We start from the raw sequence: 9,378 nt of genomic DNA, 5'->3' as shown, positions 1-9,378 counted from the left end.
ATTGTGTATCTCTTGTTTCAGCAGCTGGACTGCTGAGGTATCAGGAGTATGGTTTCCCTGAGTGGTCTCCCTCTGTAGTGAAGAGACGCTTCTTTATGTATTGGGGTGGGGGTGAGAGCTGCTCCTCGGTGGGCATAAAGGTAAGTTTTAGAATATAACTAGGCACCGTGTCGGTCTGGCAAAATAAAGCTACATATAATACATATAAGGGGATTGCATGCCTATGCTAGGTTGTATTGTACGTACGTAGAAAATCAAGTTATGACATTGGGGCTGACAGTGTTCCCTATAAGAGCCAAAGACTAACAAAAAATCGCAAGACCAGGCATGAGGAACTTCTGTTTGAGGTGTTGGTTAGCATAATCCAAGTTATTCCCAAAACCAACATAGGCTTTCGCTGTTGCCCTTGGCTGCCTCTCAGAGGCTGAGGGTACGTCCCCAATGCTGAAGGCACCACACACTTCGGATATAGGATTGAATATTCTAGCTGGATCTAAGCAGAAAGCTTCCTTCCGGGGGTGGGGGGGTGACCTCTTACAGCACCGGAAGGTACTTCCCCAGCTGTCAATAGACCGAGCCAGCTGTGATGCTCAGGGACACAACGATGTCCCCTATGGCATGAAATGCCCAAAGGGTCCATCGAGGCTCACCTGTCTTGGTGGAAACCAACAGCTGTCTAATTGGACTTATGGCCAATATGGAGAAAATTGTGTAGCCAGCTGCTTGGTGCTAGAAAGGCCATTGATTTTGGAAGGGAATCTACAACCTACTACCGCCTCTTGAGCATTTTATTGATGTTTAGAGAGATCTTTCGAAATAATCAGTCACGGTCCTTAGTCTAGGCATCTAGAGCTGTACCACCTCTTGGGCGGGTTACTGTCCTGCTCTCTGGTGGTATTGACTTGGACAGCCCCATGAGTCAGGATCTAGGGATTTCCCCTCCTTCGACAAGTCTGGCACCGGCTTCTTTGTAACAAGTGTCTTAATCTAACAGTAGCTGTGAAAATCTGCTGCAGGGGCCTTGCTTCCTGCTCATCTTCCTGGGGACAAAGTAGCCAATGCATGAGTCTGGGGGGGGGGGCTACTATATTAAAACCACAGCAAATATATATGTCAGCATTCAAATGATAATGTTTGACCTTCATGGTCTCATCACCCCTTAGCAGCATCAAATATATGATCAACATAAATATGGTGGATTACAGGAGAGTCTGGCTGGTACAGAAAGTCTGAGCAGAGTCAATTCGAGTAAGAGTTTTCCCCACTGCTAATGGAATCCGACACGTTTATTTCCCCTCATCTTTCCTGTTTCTTTACAATATACAACCAAGTCTTCCAATGTTAATGTCAGTATTTTCAAAGACTGCAAAATTGCTCTTTTTAAAGTAACTCACACTTTCTTCATTAACTTGGGTCAGCCACTTGCCACTTGAGAAGAACTCTCCACTGCAATAGAATTGAAAGCACTGGCTGCATGCAGCCTCCTCGGAGAGAGAAGGTGAGGCTTACATTTGTAAAGCACAACCACGTCTGCGGGCGCTTGTGTCTGGCTGCCGACTCGCCTGGCCTTGCGGTAGCGGGACGATTTCTGGACATACAGTTCAGCTCCCAGTAGAGATTAGCAGAGGTGCTCAGAGATTCTCTCAGCCTTCTCTTATGTAATTTGATTGCCTCGGCGGGTTACCATCCCCCCTACCGAAGGGTGAATCTGTAATAAATAAAAAGAATATATTAATGTTAATACAGATCTTGCCGGAATCCCCCAGTGGTCTAATGTGCACTGACGGGCATGTTCCTGTTCAATTTCCCAGCTTCTGGCCTCTCCTTCCGGGTTGTTTCAGGCAGGTAAGAGTTCATCCCACACGGCTGATTGTGAACAGCAACACAACAGCAAGAATCTTTGTGTGTAATTATTTTCACACAAGGGGTAAGTTCACTCGTCTCTTTGAGGAAATGCAACTTTATCTCACCGAGGCGTCTGATGCATGGTTGTCACTGCAGACAAGTGACAGCCTTCTAAACCTGTTTTCATCGCTGCTGTGTCCTGGGTGTCATCAGCTCACCCAAACACATTTTCTGCCAAACACACTGGGGTGTGTGTGTGGGGAAAAGCCATAAAACTTGCTTGCATTTACCTCAAATTTTACCACTGGAAGCCTTAAACACACCCCATTCCTCATTTGTCTTTATGATTTAGAAACCCAAATAAAACTTACACCTGCTGCAAAGATTAAATCGAGTAAGCACTCACACACTGCTTCTCTGCCGTTGCATGTGCTATGTGTGTACAACTGCAGTGCAGGTACGTGTGCATGTGTACATGTGTGCAAGTGTGCATGCTAGAGTTTCACACCGGCCATCTAACGCTGCCACTCTCCACCTTGCTTTTGGGGGTAAGATCTCTCACATATCATGGACTAATGTGTCTCCCCAGTCCTAAGCTGCTTCGCTTTAAGTTATTAATACACAGTAAATTCTAGAATTTCTGTATCTAATGGGGCATTGAAAACAACAGTGGGTGGAGTTTTGAAAGAGCTGTGTGTTGTGAAGCCACAGGGCTGCTGGCTTTTCTGCACATGAAGGTATCTCCTTTATCAGTCAATCGACTAATCAGAAACACTGGAGCATGAAATGCTGTGGGAACACAGGAACAAATAACATTGATTCTTAAGGACTTGGAGCTTGTTAAATCTTGCCTCTTCTCTGACGAAGGAGGGGCATTTCGGAAGGCAAGCATGATGTGGTGTGTCAAAGGTCGTACTGACTGAACTTTGGCAGGAATGTCTTGTTTTTTGCACCTGTACTTTGTATCTCATCTGAGCCATCATCAAACGCTCTGCACACGTGAACTTGAAGAACAATGTGGCCCCCAGACTCTCTGTGTATATGCCATCCATCTTAAAGCTGGCCACTACTTGTCCAAGCCATGTTGTTGACTTCCTCTAGAAACACATCTACACCCAAAATAACACCTTTCAAAGTGTGGTCGTTTGATAAGTATGGGTCCCCATAGTTTCATGTGTTTGAATGCTTAGTCTTCAGGGAATGGCACTGCTTGGGAGGGGTTGGGAGGTGTGGCCTTTTTGGAGTAGGTGTGATTTCATTGGAGAAAGTGTGTCATGGCGGGTGGGCTTTTATGTTTCAAGGCCGAAGCCAGGCCTAGCTATTCTCTCTCTTCCTCTGCCTATGGGTCAGAATGTAGTTCCCAGCTACTGCTCCAGTGTCTGCCTGCGTGCAGACATGCTTCCTGCCATGATGACACTGGGCTAGCCCTCTGAAACTGTAAGCAAGCCTCCAAAATGATTTCTCTTGTAAAGAGTTGCCTTAGTCATGGTGTCTCTTCACAGCAATGGAACATTGACCAAGACACCGGGTTCCTGGGTGTTTGTTTCACCTTACGAGGCATTCAGATCCACTGCACAACCAAAGCAGGCTGACTTCTCCACCGAATTCCACCTGTTGTCACTCTTTTTGTTTGTTTTTTTTTTTTCGTCTGAGTGCCTGTTTGTGTGTATGCCTGAATGCTGGAAGAGAGCATCAAATCCCATCATAGAAGGTTGTGTGCCACCATGTGGCTGCTGGAAATTGAACCCAGGACCTCTGGAAGAGCAGCCAGTGTGCTTAACTGCTGAGCCATATCTCCAGTCCCTTGTTGACGCTCATACATAACCTTCTTTTTTTTTTTTTTTCATTTTGTTTTTGACTCAAAGTAGGAATGGCTGCTTGAAGAATTCCAACTTGGGGATTTACTCTTTCAATATTATAATTTGGTGTGGGTAGGGAGTGTGTGTTAGTCTTCAAGGACTGTGACCATTCAGGAATTTAACATTCATGCTTACAACAGTAGGCACTGTGTCTTTAAAGACTGTAATCAGCATCACCATGTAAGACATGGGTGCTTATTGTGGTTATTCTAATCTTGCCAAGGAACTGTACATCCCATGGCAGATAGACACCAACACACTAATTTCCTCTTACCTTGGTTCCAGGCCCATTGCTTATTAAACCCTGGCTCTGCCAATGGTAGCTAAGCTAAGATGCTCAAGGCCCTGCATGCCTCCCCATGGCAACCCCTGACTCAGCTCCTGTCCTGCTAAACAAAGGTTTTATTACATGGCCATTGGCAACCAAGAAGGAGAGCTTGAGGTGACTCTTTACCCTTCCCACTCTTTTTCTGTTGACTTGATTCTGTGCTGCGGGCTCGCTCCTTCTCACTTGGGCCTTCCCTCGTCTACAGAGTAAAATCACCAACCAGAAACGTGCACGACAGAATGGTACCCAGCTCTAGGGCTATTCATCCTGTGGCAGGTGATCAGTCTCAATGGCCTCCTCATGACTGTGTAGTGTGGGGCCTCCTGATTCCCTCCACACTCCAGGAGAGAGGTGATGATGGATTCAATCTTGTGCAGATTGCCACCGCTGCCAAAAGTTCAAGCTGGAATTCTGTGAAGGGCTGGAGGGATGTTTAGTGGTTAAGAGCACTGGCTGCTTTTCCAGAGGTTCTGAGTTCAATTCCCAGCACAGGGTGGGTCACAACCTTCTATAGTGGGTTCTGATGCCCTCTTCTGTCATGCAGGCAAACATTCAGACAGAGCATTCACACACATAAAATATGTTAAAAAATAAATCTTTTTTTTTTTTTTTTTTTTTAGTTTTTCGAGACAGGGTTTCTCTGTGGCTTTGGAGCCTGTCCTGGAACTAGCTCTTGTAGACCAGGCTGGTCTTGAACTCACAGAGATCCGCCTGCCTCTGCCTCCCGAGTGCTGGGATTAAAGGCGTGTGCCACCACCGCCCGACCTAAAAAATAAATCTTTAAAAATAAAAAAGCTGAGCAGTGGTGGTGTACTCCTTTAATCCCAGCACTTGGAAGGCAGATACAAGTGGATCACTGTGAGTTCAAGGCCAGCCTGGTCTACAGAACAATTTCCAGGACAGCCAGAACTGTTATACAGAGAAACCCTGTCTCGAAAAAGCAAAACCAAAAACAAAGAAGGAATACTGTGGAGTGACGGGGGCGCGGAGGGAGGGTACTGCTTGCTTGTTCCTGAAACACCGAGGCCTGGGACAGTTTTCTCAATGGACATTAAGTTGTCAATCACTGGAGACTCTTCTTGAATCTTCTCCCTTTCATCTGAATGAGAGAACTAGTCACAGTATTTTGGGACAGCTGAGGGCACAGCCGCTCATTCCATTATCACCTTTATTTCTCTGCTCTCTCAACTGGGGTCTCTTGGAGCCAGCACTGGCCTCTAATTCACAATGCCGTCCAGCCCAACCTTGGATTTCTGATCTGACTGCCTCCTCTTCCTCCTCCCGAGTACCTGAAGTACAGGCAGATGCGGTCCTACCCAGTTAATGCAGCAATGGAGACGGAATCCTGGGCTGGGTACAAGCTGGGTGGGCACTCAGTCAAGTGAGCTGGTAATCCGCCCCTGGCCCTCAGTACACACTTTTCTGTTTTCAGTCACTCCCATGGCTTGCTGCAAAAGTGTCCCTGCGGTACCACCTGTGACCACAGAACTTGACATCTTTACTTGAACACAGCATAGAACGAAGGCGTTGCACCCGCAGCTTGGGGGCATGGTGTCAGTGCTCACTAAGGTACTTTTCATGCCTAAAAATGGCTACCCAGGACTCAGTTGCCCTTCTACCCCTTTCCCAAATAATGTTCGTAACAAAATGGGGAGGGGGGACGTCTAGGTTGTGTACTTGACTGCCTCATTCTCTTTTCTTATGTAGACCAAACTTCCTCACAAGGAGATGCAGCGTTAAGTGACTTGACTCACCTGGAATTACACGGGTGTGCAGGAGAGCAGAACTGATGGGCTCCTGACAAGTTGAGACACCTACAGAGGTGACTTGTTCACTGTCGCCTTGTTGGGAAATAGATCACAACCCGTTTCCATTCTTGAAGCTTTTCTTCCTACGGTCGGATGGTTTGTTTGTTTGTTTGTTTGTTTTTTGTTTTATGGGGTGAAATTGACAAAAGATATTTGTGGCTTTCACTTTTGTGGAGGGCGCTTGTGGGGTTCCCTTTAAACTTGCTCAGTGAGCATTGCCATATGCAGCCTGCTTCTCTGGCTACACCAACTACCTTCTTTACACACACACATACACACACACACACACACACACACACACACACACACACACACAAAATGTCTGGTGAGAAACTGCAAGAATCAATTCAAATTCCCGAGGCCAGAACCAGGTAAACCCTTCTCAAGTGCCCTGGGTTGCCGTTTGGTAGAAGGGCACAGAAAAGCCATGCTAGTAGCTGGCGTGGATCAGCTGTGGTGCGAACCTGCAGGGACCCTCAGAGCTGGAGCACTGGGGCTGTCTCCTGATTGTCCTTGTGGCTGCAAAGTATCATGGTAGAACCCACTTCACTGACGCTTCCAATGAGTAGGTGTTTGGGGCTGGTGAGGCTACTGCTAATGTGATGGTGTAAAATCAACCAACAGCAACTAGAAAAAGGTTTTAACTGCCCACCTTTCCAACTGCGGAACCCAGTCCCGGGGCCCTCTGAAGGCTTCCTTTCATATCTCAGCTGTCCTTGGCCAAATTGAGAAAATAAAATTGGAGAGTGACTGGTTTGAAAAGGGAGAGGAAGACAGAAAAAAAAAAGGTTCTGGCCCTGTGTGATTCAGCGCCTGTCACTTGTATCTAGATGGGCAATTAAGACCCAGCGGAGGCAGGCAGTTACACTTGTCTTCATTGTTAATTCCTAGGGTAGCATCTAGGAAAACTGATGTGGGATTCCCCTCAGTATGTTGTGATGACCATCCACTAATAAAGAAACTGCTTTTGGACCTATCCCAGGGCAGAACAGAGGTAGATGGGGAAAACTAAACTGTATGCTGGGAGAAAGAAGGAGGAGTCAGGGAGACGTCATAGAGCCACCAGAGGAGAAAGATGCAAGCTGTCACACAAACCTCATGGCAAAATATAAAATAATAGAAATGGGTTAATTAAATATGTAAAAGCTTGCTAGGAATATGCTAGAGACATTGGCCAAGCAGTGTTTTAAATAATATAGTTTTGTGTGATTATTTAGGTTCTGGGCAGCCAGGAACAAACAAGCCACCTCCTACCACAGACACCATTCGGTACATAAATTTCATTGCTCTTAACTACAAGGCAGAAATGATTATCTGGCATTATGGAATACAGCCCCTGGGGACGCATATGAACATCAGGGAGACCCTCACCCACAATGGTGATCCAATGTATTAAAAGTAGTTACTGCATTTGTGAAGAAAGCACTAAGCCACGTGATCCAAGGAGATCCATTTTGTAGTTCTGTCTTCTGGGTGGGCTCTTCCTCCCACCATCTCCTAAGCCCAAACCATTTTTTAAAAAATCTAATATAGTATCTACTATGTCTCCTCTTGGTGAAAGCAAGGTGGGAGTGCAGCCCAAACATTTAGAGCACATCACCATAGTACCTTCTGGTGACAAGCTTGGAATAGAATAAAAGAAAACTTATAAAAATCCTGCTGAAATTTAGGCATGCTTAATTTGGTTAATTGATTGGATCATTGGATAAAGCAAGAGAAAATTCCAAAGTGCCACTGTAGGAGAGAGAGAGAGAGAGAGAGAGAGAGAGAATCATGATATATGAGGATGTTAGGTTCAGTTCACACAGGGATTCTAACAAATCCCTTGGATGGGTTCCAGTGTGATGGAATCTGGAAAAGCCTTTGGAGGTTGCTAGGTCTTGGGGAGAGGTCCTGATGCTGCAACTAGTGACCTTAAAGAAGAAACACCAAACAGTTCTGCCCCTTCCTTCATTGTGTTTGGGGCCAACCTGAGCTACACAATGAGGCAAACTCCCATCTCCCCCAACCTCCCACCCCTGTGGATCCTCAAAACCAAACATATAAACAAAAGAGGGAAAAATAAGTGAAGACGACATAGTATCAAATGCACAGAGGGAAGAAGGGAGAGGGGGGGGAAGGGAGATGAACAGAAGGCAAGAAAGAATAAGGACCAGAGAAGAGAAAGGACAAGAAGGAACAGGGAGGTCATTGCAGAGACTTTGTTAAGGTTCTAGAAAAGCAAACAGGCCTGAGTTGTTTCTAGAGCTCCTAAAGATGGTCTGTGACAAGGTAATGAAATAACAGAAAACTCGGTGTGAGGGATGGCTGTGTTCCCTTCCAAAGTACTGGGACTATAGGCCAACACCACCACCCTCAGATTTTAACTTATTCTGTTGTATGCAATCGATTGAACTTTATGATGTATTTTTCTATTTACTGGATGTCATCTTCCTGTTAGGTAAAACAAATAGCAGACATAGTTTAAAAAATAATCTTAGATAAATTTGCCTTTTTGTGAGTTCATTGATTTCACTAAAACTTGTCTCATAAACTAATTTTTGTCTTATAACATTTTTAAACTGTGGGCCTGAAGGACCAGTTACATTAACACTAAAATATATAGTAAACTATAAAATATAATATGATAATAAAAAACTCTTCTGCATTTATAGCATTTAATAACATCCAGATATTTTTATATGCATTACCTACATTCTCTATAATAATAACAAATTTATTATTATTATTATTACCTTTGTTACAGTAGATAAGGCATCAGAGGCTCAAAGAGCCACTGTGTTCAAGGTCACATACATAGAGAACTTTAAATCCCAACCTGCCCCCCTGACATTTCCATCCCATAATGTAGATTGGATTCTTACACTGAATAGGAGAGAGTGGATGACATTTTAAGAGCACATTATTTTATAAGCCAATCTTGCAAGGTGCATATTTGAACTTCTCAATATTCTTTACGATTTCCATGGCCTCATATCCTCACCCATATTTTATGTTGAAGAAATTGAGATAGCGTCAAAAAGTGTAAGGGAAATTTAAAACTTTCCCTGCTGTGCTTTCATAGGCAACTCAATTGTTCAACAGAAATGAGGTTTTTGAAAAAGCCTTTGTTATAAAAAGTCACACCAACATTAAGTCCCTCATACTATTTTCTAAGACCGAAGGTAGAGGGAAAATACTGTGAGACTATTTTGATGTTTAATGGACAGAAAAAAAAATCAATTTGGAATTCCTGCCGTTATCTACCTGCAATGCTCCTCAGGTCCCCGGGTGTTCTCAGCAGAGCACACAAACCCAGACTGCACATGTTTCTGAAAGGCCTGTCGGTGCCTAAGCCAAGCTTTCTCTCCAGTCAGGTGTACATATTCCTGGTCTTGACAGATCTAGGTGGGGCTGAGAGTGTACCACCTAGAAAATGACTTGCCCCGTAAGCATCCTAGAAGCCCTGGGTTCCATCCCTAGAAGGAAGGAAGGAAGGAAGGAAGGAAGGAAGGAGGGAGGGAGGGAGGGAGGGAGGGAGGGAGAGAGGGAGGGCGAG

Source organism: Alexandromys fortis, unplaced genomic scaffold, assembly GCF_014885135.2.
Source record: "Alexandromys fortis isolate MF-2015 unplaced genomic scaffold, M_Fortis_MF-2015_v1.1 scaffold_98, whole genome shotgun sequence".
Classification (NCBI taxonomy): domain Eukaryota; kingdom Metazoa; phylum Chordata; class Mammalia; order Rodentia; family Cricetidae; genus Alexandromys; species Alexandromys fortis.
Note: the sequence above shows the minus strand (reverse complement) of the source record.